General features: G+C 35.2%; 1 protein-coding gene across 1 annotated transcript in view; it reads right to left on the bottom strand.

Moving 5' to 3' along the window:
- Positions 1-17,462, bottom strand: part of LOC136028882 (irregular chiasm C-roughest protein-like) — a 206,513-nt gene that overhangs the window by 112,203 nt on the left and 76,848 nt on the right. The gene's annotated exons all lie outside the window — the stretch shown is intronic.

Here is a 17,462-nt window from a genome sequence, read left to right as displayed (position 1 = left end):
ATCTCGAACTTCTTATAAATACTAATCAGCATTCAGCAGGGTTGTCAGCTCCCAACGTCTCAAAAAAGTGTAAATCAAGGTCAACAAGAGGGGTTTTGCACAAATAGTGCAAGTCAAAAAACTTGTCCATGTCACTGTTCTGATTACTCTTACGTAATTTAGAAATAGTTATTAGTTGGCCTGCGATAATTAACATATTACCATTAAATTTTTTCAAATGAATTTAAAATGAAGTCAAGGGGGCTCCCTACTTAAATCAACCTCTATATAATGAGTGGTTCGATAAAAAATTATTGTTCTTTTTATAGCGAAAAGGTAGCTCTGCTAGAAATTTCATTTGATTTGATCTACTTCTTCTTCAATGGTTGTTACAAATGCTGGGAAAGACGACTGGAGGACTGGAGGAAGGCAAAGGCAGAGACAACAAGAGATCATACCGGCTAACAGTTGTATCTTTTGCAAGCAAATAATTCAAATTGAATTTTTGTATTTTACTAGAACTTTTCTATCATCATTTCGCAAAAGAGTGCAAAAAGAATGCGCAGAAAGAGACCTATTCTCGTCCATCGAGGGAAAGAGTGCAATGAGACAAAACAGAGTGCGAAAACTGCGAATTTGTGCAAGTTGGCAATCTTGGCGTCCAGCTGAAAGCAAAGCCTGTATAGTTTTTCCCAAAGAGCATTGGGATAAGGCAAGAGCAGAAACCAGTGCTAGCGTAAAAAATAAAACACCAGCGCCATCTAGAACTTTGTGTTCTCGTGAACTTAATTTTTTTTTTAAACGGATCAAAATTTTGTGCATTAGCATTTTTGGTACGTTTTTATGAGTCAGGCAAACTTTTTTTTGGAGGGGATTCAAACCCTGAACCCATTCTCCCCCCGTGGATACAGCCTTGGGATGAGGGAATCCTGATTTTTGTTTTGTGCTTGATTATTTTATTCAACATAGAGAGTGCGTTTATAACAATTTTAACATGGATTTGGTTAGAATGGTTTCCATGTAATCATTTAGTGTTTTATAACTCGTTTTTTTTTATTTATTGGTACTAAATCCAATTCTTATCGAAGTCCCAATTAAGGGCTTTGAAATGGGGTTTCCAAGAATTAAAAATACCAAAGTAAGAAGTTTATTTAAATCCATTTTTTATTGTTCCTTCCTAATTCTCTTTCTTTTGCGTCAATACTATAACTATGTGTCGGGGTTTTAGCTTGTTCGTTTTTCATACCGACTGGCTTACAGGCATCTAAATTTATCCAAGTCTCATGCTGCTACTCTGAGCTCTAGTCTAGAGTTATTCCGAATAAATCTAATAAGAACAAACAACTGCTGGAAAATTTGGGGGAACTTAACGATTCTGTTCCCGCAACGTTCTTCTTCTAAAGAATTTTTTTATTCTTCTTTCTTCAATCTAACATTTTCTTATTGAGACAGCAAAAAAGTCATTTAAGAGCCATAGCGAAAACACAGAATTACATAAAACAATTTGTGTTGCTGTTACTCAAGAGCGTATCCATGACTTTCTTCAGCGGGAAGGTTACAAAACTTTAAAAACGCATTAAAAATGTATTTATATACTTTTTTTGTTTTTAAGAGCCGACAAAAGCTTTGTGGAGGGGGGGGGGGGAAACCCGTTAAACCTGCTTCAGACTTAAACAAGACCTTTGACACTAGGCTGATGAAAAACATCATAAAATAATTATATCATGGTCTGAAATCATCACAATCCTCAAAAGCAAAGTTTTTAAAACTTATAAACGTGGAATGGGGACGAGGGTTCAAGCTATGATCTAGGGTAAAAAGCTTTCTGTAGAAAGTTTTCTAATTTCTGCTCAAAATTTGGTAATTGTCCAACCAGAAATTCTACTTTGTATCCGCTATTGACTTTTCCATAGCATAAAATAAGGCGACATAACGCTAGAATTCTATCATAATCCAGTTTGTCCCCTAGATCCCAGTTTGTCCCCCCAGACCCTCCAGCTGAAATTTTTGCTCGTCTAGCTGAAACTTAGTTTCTTGAAAAATCATGTCAAAACTAAGGTAAGGCTGCATAATTCAAGGATTCACAGAAACCGTTCAGTTTTTTTGTATATCTTTGCTTTTATGCTACTATATAGCTCATTTTTCAGTTTATACTGTCATTTTCATTCGATTTGGGAAATTTGGCTACAAATTTGCCCCCTCCCCCGGGAATTTTAACGAAATGAAACCACTCTAATTTTCAACCTAATAACATCGACAGGTATGTACATGCTTTTTTACTTGGAGGAGATGAGATTTCAAGGAAATCAAATTTGAAGAGCGAAAAAAATAAGCAAATCATTTAAAAATACAACGAATAGCTGAGAAAATCGTGAAAATTCTTACAATTCCATAAAAGCAAACCTAAGTGACAGCACAGACACAGGTTTTAGTCTTGAGTGAACGATGTATCAAAGGATTTGTCCGTGTTGATCGTGTCACAACAAGGGAAAATTACATTTTTTAGGCTCAATTTCTCATCCCTCCCCTCCAGGAAATAATTAAGATCCGCACACACCTGAGTGACAACAATGACACACAAGGGTTTCAGTCTTGAAGTTTTAGTCTTTTTTAATGTAAAGGATTTTTCCATATGGTAGGGGTCACATCAAGGGAAAGTACTTTTTAGGTTCAAACTCTCCCCTCCCCCTAAAAAATTAAGCAAAATAGTTGTCTGAGCTATCCAACGAAACCTTCCAATTAAGAAGAGCAGTCCACGCTGTTTATAGAAGTCGGTTTGGTTCAGTGAATTGGATGTTTTTCCTAAACTACAAAACTATGATCTGACGTAACATAACAAAATAAAACTATTTCTCTAAGCTGAATATTATACACCATATAAACTATTTAACCGATTCGACAATTCTCCGAAAATTATTCCTTAATTGTTCCATGGCATAAGATCTTAGCAGCCACTAAATGTTTGAAAGGGGAGAAAGCGAAAAGGAGAAAAAAGACTTTTCATATCCAACAAATTCAAGTTCCCTGAACTCGGAATCCTAACTTGACATGTAAGGTTAATAAGAAAGAGAAGTTCACGCTTAGTTTTAAAACCTCATTTCCGTTAAAAGGGGGGCGTGAGTAATTCAAAAGCACAGCATGCAAATCTTCAGACCGTCCTAGCACCAAAACTTTTGATTACAATGAGCCACACTCTGCAAGGGTTACCAAGCATTAGACCAATCAAGCTAAATTACGAGGGGCTGCCCGCTCTCCGCCATCTGGTGTAAATTTGGAGCATCACTTGTTCCATCACGCGTGTCACACTACGGCTATTTACCGCCTGTTCACACAGCGCAATGGCAATTGACGTACACTCGCCAACTGACCTACACGAATTTTTTAAAGTGAGCAAGGTCCGTGGCAATTTCCAATTTGTGACCACGAGTGTACAAATTCATTTGAAAGTGGATACTTCGAGAAGGGGAATCCAATTAATAAAATTTTCGGCACACAGCCAAATCACGGTAATGGTGGGGGATTTGAACGCCTCACTCTTTTGGATTTGAAAATAAATTTTTAGGCTCTCTGTTAACCAATTCAAAGAAAAACGAATTTGATTTACACATTTCTTAATATATTTGATTAAGAATTCGAAGAAAAATCCGCTCTTACACGTAACAAAAAGCAAAACTTATGTTTTACAACAAAAAAAAAAATGCTAGAGTTCAGGAGTTTCCATCCACAAGTTACTACTAGGTCCAAATGTGCTCATAAAAATATTTCTGCGAAAAGCAACCCTGGGAAAATGCTTCCAAAGAGGGAGCAAAGATGGAAAAAGCTTTTTTGCTTGGAAGTGTCATGTTTTCTCTGAATAGTATAGTTTGGTCCCAAGCCTTCCAAAGGAAGAGCAAATTCCCGTGTATTATCACCTCTGTGGGTGCCTTTGCTACATATTGGTGAATTCCAGTTAGGGAATTCAGACGAATATGGAAGACCCGTTCAATCATCTGAAAAAAAATGCAGTTCCCCCAAAAAATGGCGCGATAAAAGCGGACCCATTCGTGCCCAAAGATCTGGCCATTAGGGAGCAGGTTTGAAGATCTTTCCTTGGTAGGTGGAAGGGGGTTTAAAACACAAAAAAGCAATATCCTAACCGCTATTAGTATTGGTGGGCATGGAGGGGTGTATTTCGGTAAAACTGAGAGAGATTAATCCTTAATTCTCTCCCTGTGTGCAGTTACAAAGAAATCATCTATATAAGTAGGCTAATTAGTCATAGTCTACAGGTTACAATCTATTAAAGGTCCAAATTAATTAAGAAGTATTTGCTGATCTCCTCAAATTTAAACTGGCGTTTAATGACCCAAACAATAAGCGGCAAATATAAAATAATACAAACTACAGAGGATGTTTAGGTCAAATTTCTTAGAGGAATAAATTGCAAGGTTGGGTAATGTATAGATCAAATTCTTGCAAAGATAAACATAATATATTTGCTGCTTTTTCTATTAGAACAAACACAGGATGAACTTTCAGATACAATTTTCAAATCATTTTTGAACCAACAGCTTTATTCAATATGCGTTCGTTGCTTATTGCTGATGTTCAGTTCCATTCCCAGGGGTTGCCGACTCTTTGAAATCATGTACACATGGTGGAGTGTGCCAAGAGTGTCAAGCGTTGCGGAACTGTGTCAAGGTTAATGGAACTGTGCGGCAAACTCGGCGTTCCAAGATGTATATCGGGTGGAGGGAAGTCGGCAGCCCCTCGGCCCATTCAAAGCAAAAATGAATCAAAAATAGGTAAGAGAATAGTTCCAAATAGGGCACAAAGAAAAGAGAGACCTAAAGGGAATAGGAATCTTAATACAGTTCTTACAGAAATAGGATTTCACAGGAAAACAGTAGATGACATTTTTTTTTTTCAGTTCTGTCTCTTATAAGTCGTCGATGGTCTTTGGCAGTGGCTTTCTGAAGGCATAATGCACGGGCCGCATAGTTTTAAGACAACCCTCAAAATGGAAATGATCTGAGACTCAGATCAGATGACTAAGGCTGCATAAATACAATTCAGGGGTAAGTCTTAGGACCATGACCCTTCTCTAGTTTACAGAAAAATCGTTCAGATTTTCCAGGAATGCATTAACTGCCACATGAATCATTAGCTTCCAAAATTATTAACTCACCTAGGTAAGGTTAATAAAAAAAAAAAACTACCTACAGCCTATCCATGATTTATCTGCGGACAACTCGAAAAATCAGAATTTTCAAAATACCGGTGGAGTACATAAATTAAGCAACTTATTTATGTTCTTTGTACAATCAGTTATTTCTTCTTAAATTTATCTTTACCCTCTGGTAAGATCCTAGCCGTACCTGCTCCAATTCCCCCCTCCTCCACTCAGAATCTTGACAGAATTAAGCCACTCTAACTTGGATTTTCTTTATACTTTGACTTTTTGGCTACTTAAGCAGCGCCCGCGCATTGAAAAAGTAATCCAATGACCGTGGAGAGGAAAAAAATAGGAAAAATAAATTATTTGAACATAATACTTAGAAGAAAATTGAGTCGACAAATAATAAATGTGGTTTATTAGTAATTATTTCGTCGGGTCTTTTCAGTTCAATAATTTTTCTCTCTCTTTTTAATTCTATCCTAATTTGTATGCCTCTTCTCTTCTATTAAAATAATTTTCAACTATATGTTAAATCTCCTTCTAAATCTTCTATCTGTTAAATATCTTATCTGTTAAATGTTCTTGTCTCGTTCCAGTTTTTTTTTTTTTTGTATAAATTTTATAAAAGTGTTTTATTCTTGTTCTCTGTGGTCCATTACAAGCAAAGCTTCTTAGGCCTAGTGACTGCTTTACTTTTGTAATAGTTTTTCTTTTAGTATTAAGGCCGTGATTAAGTGAACTTGAAAACATCGAGCTTCAGAATTGAAGTAAGGGTACCCTTCTGTCTTTTAATTCTCTAGAGATCGTCGATTGTCAAAACTTCAAATAGCACCAATTATCAAGTCTTGTCAAAAGTTTTGATTGACAGCTTCCTTTGGTGAGATGCTTCAGCCAAGAAATAATAATATATTTGACAGTGTCTTGCAAAGCTTGGTTACCGACCAAGGGAGATTAGAAAATGAGCAAAAGAGCACTATCATTCTCAAGTACAAAATGCCCATGTATATGCAACTGTGACGGCATGCATAGAATGCATTTTAAAATTTATTGTTTTTTCCACTTTATTTCCTAGGGATAGGCTATTTAAAATACCTCATTTCATTAATTCGAAACTAAACAGCGAACTTAGTTGAAAGCTTTCTTCGAGGATTCTTAGAAAACCAAAGTTTTCTTACAAATTAAATTAAAAAAAAAATAAAACTGAAAGTAAGGAGTGACATTAAAACTTAAGACGAACAGAAATTACTTCGTATATGAAAGGGACTGCTTCCTCATGAACGCCCCGCTCTTTACGCTGAAGTTTTTTACTGTTTTAAAAAATAGAGTTAAGAGGAAGAGTCAGACTTTAGCGTGAAGACCGGGGCATTGATGAAGAGACAGCCGCTTTCATATATGAAGTAATTTCTGTTCGTTTTATGTTTTAATGTCACTCCTTACTTTCAGTTAAAAACACTTGTTTTTATTTAATTTAATTTCTTAACGTTTTTTAATCAATGCATGTTTTGATTTATGCTCTCCACAGATGAATAATTAAAACGAAATTTGGGTATTTATTTTTTTGGCTAAATGGGTTTCTCATAGTTTTGATCAAACGATTTTGAGAAAAAAATAGGAGCGGGGAAGGAGGTATAGTTGCTCTCCGATTATTTGGTTACCTGAAAAGGCAACTAGAACTTTTAATTTCTTACGAATTTTTTTATTAGTAAAATTATTAGTAAAAATAAATTTTACTAGTTAAAGACATACGTAACTTACAAATTAGCTTACGTAAGGAACTTCTGTATTCTCACATTTTTATTACATATATGAGGGGGGCTCACCCCCTCAACAGTACCTCCCTCTTCACACTAGAGCTTAAATTTTGTCCCGATTTCTTAAGAATGACCCCTGAATTACAAAAGCCGTAGAATAAATAGTTGAAATTCTAAAAATACTGTAGCGTAGAGAGCGAGGTATTAGGAGGAGGTGAGCCCCTCATATGCGTAATAATTTCTGTTCCTTTTAAGTTTTAATGCTGCTCCTCACTTTCAGTTGAAAAAACTTTGTCATATTTATTTTTTCATTGTTTTTTTTTTTTTTAATAATAGTAGGAAATCCTGCGCTCCCTTCATGGAAATTTTCTTCCTCCATGAAAAGTTTCCCCAGCATATCCCTCTCTTCTCAACCCTGCCCCAGACCAAATGAAAACGCCACTGAAGACGTCTATACACTTATAAGGATTTAGTTATAAGGATTCCCGACTACGCTGAATAAAATGGCTATCTCAGAATTTTGATCCGGTTACTTTGGAAAAATAATTAGCGTGGGACGGGGGCCTAGGTGCCCTCCAAGATTTTGGTCACTTAAAAAAGGCACTAGAACTTTTCATTTCCGTTAGAATGAGCCCTTTTGCAGCATTCTAGGGCCACTGGGTTGATACGATCACCCCTGAAAAAAAAAACAACAAATAAACACGCATCTGTGATCTGCCTTCTGACAAAAAATACAAAATTCCACATTTTTGCAGATAGGAGCTTGAAATTTCTACAGTAGTGTTCTATGACTTTTAGGCAGATCACGGATGCGTGTTTATTTGTTTTTTTTTTCCAGGGGTGATCGTATCCACCAAATTGTCCTAGAATGTTGCGAGAGGGCTCATTCAAACGGAAATAAAAAGTTCTAGTGCCCTTTTTAAGCGACCAAAAAAATTGGAGGGCACCTAGGCCCCCTCCCACGCTAATTATTTTCCCAAAGTCAACGGATCAAAATTCTGAGATAGCCATTTTATTCAACGTAGTCGAAAAACCTTATAACTATGTCTTTGGAGACGACTTACTCCTCCATAGTCTCCGTGGGAGGGGTTACAAGTTAAAAACTTTGACCAGTGCTTACATATAGTAATGGTTATTGGGAAGTGTACAGGTGTTTTCAGGAGAATTTTTTGGTCGGGGAGAGGGGTCAAAAAGAGGGGGATATACTGGGGGAACTTTCCATCGAGGACTTGGTCATGGGGGAAGAAAATTTCCATGAAGGGAGCGCAGGATTTACTAACATTATTAAAAAAAACAATGAAAAAATATATATGAAAAAGTTTTTTTTCAGCTGGAAGTAAGGAGCAGCATCAAAACTTAAAACGAACAGAAATTATTACCCATATGAGGGGCTCACCTCCTCCTAATACCTCGCTCTTTACGCTAAAGTATTTTTAGTAATGTCAACTATTTATTCTACGGCTTTTGTGATTCAGGGGTCATTCTTAATTAATTGGGCCAAAATTTAAGATTTAGTGTAAAGAGAGAGGTACTGACGACGGGGTGAACCCTCTCATATGTGTAATAAAAATATGAGAATAAAAAATTCTTCACGTAAGCTAGTTTATAAGTTACGTATATCTTTTACTTATAAAACCATTCGTAATAAATTAAATTTCTAGTTGCCTTTTTTTATTAACCAAAAAATTGGAGGGCAACTAGGCTTCCTCCCCCGCTCTTTTTTCCCAAAATCATTCGATCAAAATTATGAGTAAGCCATTCAGCAAAAAAAAAAAAAAAAATTCAAATTTTGTTTCAATTATTACTCTGCGGAGAGCCAAAATCAAAACATGCATTTATTCAAAAACATTCAGAAATTAAATAAAAAAACAAGTTTTTTCAACTGAAAGTAAGGAGCGACATTAAAACTTAAAACGGACACAAATTACTTCGTATATAAAAGGGGCTGCCTCCTCATCAACGCCCCGCTCTTTACGCTAAAGTTTTTTACTGTTTTAAAAAGAAGAGTTGGGAGAAAGAGTCAAACTTTAGCGTAAAGAGCGGGGCGTTGATGAAGAAGCAGCCCCTTTTATATACGAAGTAATTTCTGTTCGTTTTAAGTTTTAATGTCGCTCCTTACTTTCAGTTGAAAAAACTTGTTTTTTTATTTAATATATTTAAAATCAGCATTAAAATGCGATTCTTTTGATGTAGCTATTGGTACCAAAATTCCATTTTTTAGAGTTTCGGTTACTATTGAGCCGGGTCGCTCTTTACTACAGTTCGTTACTACGAACTGTTTGATAAAGTTGGAGGACAAGCAATATAAACAAAGGTATTTTATTTCAAATGACAATACAATTAAGTATGTAACTACAAAGAAGGATAGAATGTAAGGAAAATGAATTTTCCTGTTACCGGTACTAGACGATTAATCTTATAAGTACGGCTCTTGTATTGGAACCCCCTGTGGAACTTTGGGATCAAAGCATCAATGAAGAATCCTTTCAGCTTGGGAAAAATTTTTTCGGTCCAAAAGCCTGGATTGCGGTCTATCTTTTCAATGTAGAAGTCTTTCTGGGTAAAAATCATGAAAAAGCAAGTATATAGCTGAGCACATTCAAGCTGACTGATTGTACTTGGTAAAAGTAGTCGTGGCCTCGTTTGGGGTTGACCAGTCCATTCTTTCCAACTTCCATGCAATACTCCGCCTTAGACTCTTTTCGGTTCTTTATCCACTAGCCTATCCCCAAATTTCTCGCAGTTTCGCAGTTCCATACCTCGCTTTGATTTAATTTTCCCCATGATTTCGGCTTTGTGTGCATAACTTTCCTGAAGGCTCCTGACTATTTCTCATTTCTATGTTTCTTCATTGCATTGAAATAATTTATGAAAATTTCACACTATTAACAAGCAGCTGATTATTCCAGCTTGTTATTTTCGTCTCTAGGGGTTATTATCGGCGATCTGAAACGATTCTTTATGGCAACCGACTTGTAAAAATTTCAGGTAGCTGAAAATATTCTAGGGGACTGTTAGAAAACAGGAAAATACATCAAAAAATGGTTCCAATCATCTTATAGGTTATTGTCTTCTGCACATGATAGTACCAATTTTGTTCCAAAAGCAATATCCTTCATAGAGTACACTTGTGAAAAATACCTAGACATTTTCTAAGATTTCTAAGCAATTAGAGGAAATAGAACAAAATCCTTTCAAACATTTTGTAGCATCTTCAAGAAGCTATGGCCTGATATTAAAAGCGGCATCTTCCGCCAATGAATACTTGAGTACTTTTTAAATATAAATTTTCAATTTAACATGGGATTTTCGAGTTCCATCAGTTCACTTAATCACCCCCTTAATAAATTGATTGATTGATTGATTGAGTCTGATGTACCAAGGACAGCAAAAATAAAATCTTTGGACTCTTTTGGATTGCTCAAGTGGACATGTCCGCAATCACATATATAATGTGATCAAGGATTCAATTTTTTACAAAAAAAAAAAAACACCTCTACACGCGGCTACGTAATTATAAGCTTTATGGCCGATAATCCAATTAAGATTATTTTTATGTTTTATTAGAATGAAACATGTGAATAATATCTGAATTTAGGGTAATAGCAAAGCAAAAGTGTTTTATGGAAGAATCAGCGGTTCACAGGTTTATTTGGTATAAGCCCTTCGACATAGATTAACCACGTGCCCTAATCTTTTGAAAAAAGTACAGCTTGAAACTCAGTTCAAGTCACATAAAGATAATTATTAGCGCACGTGGCAAGGGAAAAGCAAAATCTCAGCTAAACCTGTTGTATTAAAGTGAAATTTCCACCTCAAAATCTGTGAAATATAGCTAGAGAGGGGGTGGAGGTATTAGCCTGAAAGTAAAAAGGGTAAAATTTAGAACAACGATTTTTCTCTTAAACGTTTCATTGACCTAAGACAACCAGAAGTAGACTTTTTATTAACAAACAGCTTTCTAATATAATTACCTATATTAGAAATATAGCCCTAACTAGGGCTTGAAAAACTTCTTTCAGCCAATTTCATGAAAGCACTGCTTCCAGTGACCCAATTAGGGGCTGGAGGAAGAAGTGAATTCAGCATCTCCCGCAAATACAAAAAAGTGCCGGGCTTCAGTCATGATTCAGTCTTTGACCAATATATATCAAAACTAGTTGATATTGTTTGGCCAATTTTCACAGGGGATTATTATTTGGATATTTATTTCATTGTGCAACTACTGAAATTGTGTACAATGCTGTATAACGCTGTGAACAATTTGCTTTGGTTAACTGTATAATACTATCTAAAATTGGCGTGTTTTAACCCACTCAGACTCTCTCGTGAGGCTCAGTCCTCACTTAAAGATAATATTTTGCTGTTTATTTTGTTTCTGGCCTTGATCATGTCTTTCAACCAGTTTGATGTCGCTCTTGCGAAACTCAAGGATTATTCTCTCTGGCCAGTAGGAATCGTCAAAGGTAGTAAAGATGCACGGGGCAATTCAGTCTATATTGTATTCTGCTGTGGATCTCACGATGAATTCCGTCTTCTTAATGCAAATCTACAAATCTATGATCCTAGCGCTGATAATTCAACTGCTCCTGCTACAATAAAGCTTTTGACGAGCTTGCTTCTGTGCCTGATATTTTTATAAGACTGTCTAAAACATACCTTGCGCTGAAAGGCAGTGATAAAGGCAAACCTAAAGAATCGACACCCATATCAACTAGCAGCGTTAGCCCAATCCAACAGCAACTTGTAGCAACTCAAGCTGAACTAGATAAAAGCAAAAATGATTTAATGGACACTATTATTCAAAAAGTTACGGAAAAGCTGGCTAGCTCAAACTCACTTAAGGATTCAACTGAGACTATTGTGAGTCAAACTTATGAGGCTGTTACTCTTGAATTTAACCCCAAGTTTCAACTAATCGAGAAATCGTTGAAGGGGCTGAAACTTGAGTACTTGGAAGAAAAACTGAACAGGCTTGAAACTAAATTAGACGGTTACAAACAAGAATCATTATTTAATAGCCATGTGTTTCATGGTGTAAGACAGCTAACTGGAGTTGACACTCGTTCTGATGTGTTGTCAATTATAAATCAGAAGATGTCTCTGCCTGAATTTACTGCAAATAAGATTACGAACGTTTATAGATTCAGACTAAATAATCCTGCTACTAACTCAACTCAGCCTGCTCCAAGTGTCACTTCTGTTATTGTTGTTCAAGACTAAAGCTAAACTGACCTCTAGTAGTACTTTCGTTGCGGAGTCTCAGACCAAGCAACGAAGAGACATCCTGAATGCGGCTAAGGAGAAGTTCAGTCAGAAGATTGTAAAGTCTGATCAAGGGCAAACTTTGGCTAAGCCTAGTGGCGAGACTGTGATTAGAAAGATACGGTCACTCGCGGACTATATCTAGATTATCTATTAGTTCAAATTTGTCATTTTGGGGTGTATTTTTTTTTTTTTTTGTATTTTATTTTGTTATTATGGCTGTGTCTTTATTCTTTATTTTATTTTTATGGTAATGGGTGAATTAAGACGATTTAGCCAAGAAAATTATTTGTTCAGAGGAGTGGCCCGTGATGATGACTACCCAGTAATAGATTTGAAATCAATGAAAAGTAGTACATTTATTCGATCACCGCAAGGTTTCCTGTCGCCTCTGAGTGATCCATGTCTTCGTCTTGGTTCGTGGAATGTGCAATATTACGTCGAGTTATCAGGATATTCTTCAGCTACTAGACGATTTTTCGTCGAAATTTGATATAGTTGGTGTGTGTGAATCGTTTTTAAGTATAGATCATTCTCTTTCGCTTTGTTCATTTCCAGGGTACAAGGTCCAAGTGAGGAGATTCGATTAGCCGTGGAGGGATTGCTTTTTTGGCAAAGGAGGGAATTGGGTATAGTGTATGGGATTATTTAAGTATTTGGAATGAAGGTAAGGTAGAATTTGTTTTTCGATAGAGATTAAGTAAAATGGTAAAAAAAATACATATAATTAGTATTGTGTATAAGCCGCCCAGGGCGCGCTTGGATGATTTTATTAAATGGTTTAATGAGCTGTTTGCTAAAATACCGCCCGAGTGTAGCCATGCAGTGATGGGTGACTTTAACTTTAATATTCTTGATTTGTCAGGAATGAATTGTGATTTTTTTTTTATGATTTCGAGTGATTTCTACCCCCTCGTGGGCGTACCAGCGAGAATAACTACACTAAGTGAAACATTGATCGACAATATTTTTGTTCAATCGAGTGATCTTACCAGGAGCTTTGCTGATGTGATAGTTTGCCCTGGATCTGACCATCTTCCATTAACAGCTTCAATCAATCACCCTGTGAAAAAACTGCGAAAGAAGGTTATAACTAGACTAATGAAAAAAGAAAATCTCCGAAAATTTACAGAAGAGATTAGCATTATTGATTGGAGTCCTTTTTTTGAAGAAAAAGAATGCCCTTCAAAAGCATTAGATAGCCTTATGTCAGCCATATGGCCTATTTATGAAAGAGCATGCCCCCTAAAGACTATAAGTCCATGTCGATGGAAATAACTGCTGAAATAGTATTGAGAAATTGGTTATATGAGAGATATTTAGATGATCGAAGTGATGAAGCTTTTGACCTACTTAAAACACAGAGAAATCTAGTGAATAAACCTCGAAGAAATGCAATTTCTAATTTTTATAATCATAATTTGAGGATAGAAGAGGGAACACGAAAGAAATGTGGAGGACAATAAATAACCTTATTAGTGACAAAGAAAATAATGAGAATGAAGAAGTATGTTTAAGCGGTTGCGACCGTGATGATAAAAGTGCAACTGTTAACAAATTCGGTAAATATTTCTCAAACATTGGTCCTGAAGTGCAAGCTAGTGTTTATGGCAAGTATCAAGAAATGCAAGATAGTAATTTTAGTGATATAAGAGGTGAATCTCTTGAAATGTAAAATAATGAAGTCGCTGAAGTCTAATTCAGCTGGAGTGGATCGCTTAATTCTTCGAAGGCTTATAGCAATTTTAGGGTGCATACTACCCTGACTGTTGTTTATTATTGATCTTTCCCAAGAAAAGGATAAGTTACCTGAACAGCTTAAAGTCGCGAAGGTCATACACCTCCACAAGGATGGTTGCAAAAGCGATATTGGAAACTGGCGACCGATTTCGATTTTACCTCTTTCCTCAAAGATATTAGAAAAAACTTTCCAGAAACACCTATATGATTTTCTCCAGGTTAACGAATTACTAACCCAATTTGGGCTAAAACCCAATTTGGGTTCCGAAAGGGACACTCCACAACTCATGCCTTACAGCATCTGGTGGAATGTGTTAGTGGTGCATTGGAAAAAGGGTACTTACCAATTTTTTTTATTGATATAAGGAAAGCATTTGATACTGTAGATTTTAAGACTTTGCAGGATCGATTCAAGTATCTGGGAATTCGCGGCACTTCTTTACAGTGATTTGAATCTCCTTGGAAGATCCCTGCGTGTAGTACTTAATGATGTGGCTTCATCTTCTTATCGACTAAAATGAGGAGTTCCTCAAGGTTCCGTTTTAGGTCCCTTAGTTTATCTTGTTTATGTAGATAATGCGATGCGTTTTTTTTTCATGATGTCTATGTAACAACCTTTGCTGAAGATACAACAGTGTGCGCTAAATCGATCGAAAAGGTTGTGCTGAAAGCAAATGATGCGTTGAGAAGTTGGATGTGTTGTGTGTCAACGTGAAAAAGTCATTTCTAATGACTTTCTGCAGAGTACGCATGCGAGATGATGCTAGAGATCTTGTTATTTTATTCGAAAATCCTATTAAATAAGTTCATATAGTGCGATACTTAGTATTTTTTATTGATTCAAACCTTTCATAGAAGCATCACAGTGATGTTATTTCTTCAAAAATTGTCCGAGGAGTGCTTCGTGGATTTAAGCATTTCTTGCCAAACCGAATTCTATTAATGATTTTTCACTCAATTGTTTACCCATATATTGCATATGGCTGTTTGAATTGGAACAATTTTACAGCAATTTCAAAAGAGTCCAGATTCTTGAGAACAATACCGTGATGATCATAGGCAAGTATGTCAAGCATGTGAATGACACAAGCGCTTGTTCTAAGCCTTTGAATTTGTTTAATGTGGGCCAACTACGAGATTATCAAGAAGCAGTTTTCGTTTTCCAGTGCGTGCATAATTTAGTCCCAGGTATTTTTCGTGACAATTACCGATTATAGTAAATTACTCTAAATGTCTGAGAAAAAAACTACAAAAGTAATCTCCAATAAAAAACGTGGTTTTATTTTTTATTATTATTATTTTTATTGATTAATAAGACTACAATATTTCTATTTCTGTATTTTTTAAGTTTAATTTAGTAATTCTTTTTAAAAGATTAATTTCTATTATTTAGTTTGATTAATTTTGCTATGCTTTTTCAAAAACATTGTAATTGAGAAAAACAGCCAGAAATGGTTTCATAATAAGAAATTGATTATTTCTTTTTCCTTCCCCAACTTTTCTTACCTCTAGAAATTCTGGAATTGAATAGTAATATTCACACGTTTTTCCCTCCAATTCCTTCTCAAAAACAAGGAAAAATAATAAATAGAAGAAGATACTATCTTAAATAAAGGATTTAATATCTTTAATAATAAACAGACCAGATAAGACCGAGAAAAAACTGAACAAGGATAAGTCTGAACCTCATTACTTTTTACGAGGTCATTTTATCAAAGAACCCGTGCATTGAGAGAATTCCGTATGTTTGCACGTGTATTAATGGAGTCCTACGCTGGAACCATTACTATTCAGATCCATCCAAGATATTTCCAAAATATTTTCCGAAGGATTAAAGGTTTCATTTTTGAATTTAGACAGAGGACGGCAGGGACCTTGTTAGCGTAATTACCAGAAACTTAAAATTAGAATTCTATGACACAGAAAAGAATTAAAAGTATCAAGGCATTTATTTATGAAAGGACTCAATAAGAGTCTATTTAAGGTATTAATTTAAAAAACTTTTTCCGCTAGACAAGTTCTTTAAAGAAAAGTAATGAGCTCCATTAAGCCAAGAATAAGCATAATAATTAAATTAAAATATATTCCAAGCGTAGGACTACCACAAATCAATATCAATAAATAAATAAAACTCAAAACGAATAGAAATAACAATATGTAGCTGACTCAAAACGAGCGAAATTCAAATAAGTAGGGTTGATAACCCCTATGCCTTCTGAAGACCAGAAAACACTTTGCGCTTTACTGAAAAGAGCAAACAAACAAATGACCGTTGATTAAGGTGGATTATTTAGGTGGTAGGACCAAAACTTCTTTTTTTTTCAACGATTTATCTAGTCCAAGTTTTTGATTTTCAAAGATTGATAACCTTATCCATGTTCAAATCCAAAACCCAATGATAATCGATATCATTTTCGATTTGTTTGGTTCGTTTTACCTCAGCTTGTCTTTCGTCATTATGAAAAACATATTACCGAACTTTGCTTCATTTTCTTTTTCATTGCTCTTCATTTTCGTTTTTGACTTGCTCACATGCTCGGTGTCACATCTCTTCTAACCGCGTGTGTACGAACTCTTCATTTTCATTTTGACTCGCTCACATGCTCAGTGGCGCATGTCTTCTAATCGCGTGTGTCTTTGCTCTTCATTTTCATTTTTGACACACCACCACTGTTCTTCTAACCGCGTGTGTATTTGCTCTTCATTTTCATTTTTGACTCGCTCTTATGCTCGGTGTCACATATCTTCTAACCACGTGTGTCTTTGCCCTTCATTTTCATTTCTGACACCCCGCCGCTTTTCTTCGAACCGCGTGAGTCTTTGCTCTTCATTTATATATATATATATATATATATATATATATATATATATATATATATATATATATATATATATATATATATATATATATATATATATTTATATATATATATATATATATATATATATATGTATTAATATATATATATATATATTAAATATATATATATATATATATATTAATATCGACATTCACCAGTGTCCGATATTCCTTTTTCTCTGCTTGGATTCAATTAACTTTGCGAGCCTGCTTTTTAAGCTTTATCCAAACTATGATGGTAAAAGTTAAAGAAAGGTTATGTTAGATTATGTTAGTTTAGGTCAGGTTAAGCTAGATTAGGTTAGGCAAGGTTAAATTTGATTATAAATATCAGAAATTGGTAAAAACCTGACCTAAGCTAACCAACCCCAACCTAACCAAACCTAATCTGACATATCACCAAACCTTGCACTAAATTGGAAAATTTGACTGGCAACGCTGACTAAATCTAAGGAGAAAAAAAAGTATTTCGGACATTCACCAGTGAATGTCGATATTCACCAATTTGCGGACATTCACGGTAGCATATATTTAGGCCTATATATATATATATATATATATATATATATATATATATATATATATATATATATATATATATATATATATATATATATATATATATATATATATATATTAAGCCGTCCTAGATGAGTGGTTAGCACACATGACTTGACACCTTTTGTCCGAGAAGACAGGTGTTTACTCC

The sequence above is a fragment of the Artemia franciscana genome, chromosome 7, assembly GCF_032884065.1.
Source record: "Artemia franciscana chromosome 7, ASM3288406v1, whole genome shotgun sequence".
Lineage (NCBI taxonomy): Eukaryota > Metazoa > Arthropoda > Branchiopoda > Anostraca > Artemiidae > Artemia > Artemia franciscana.
Note: the sequence above shows the minus strand (reverse complement) of the source record. Positions and strands in the feature narration are given on the sequence as shown.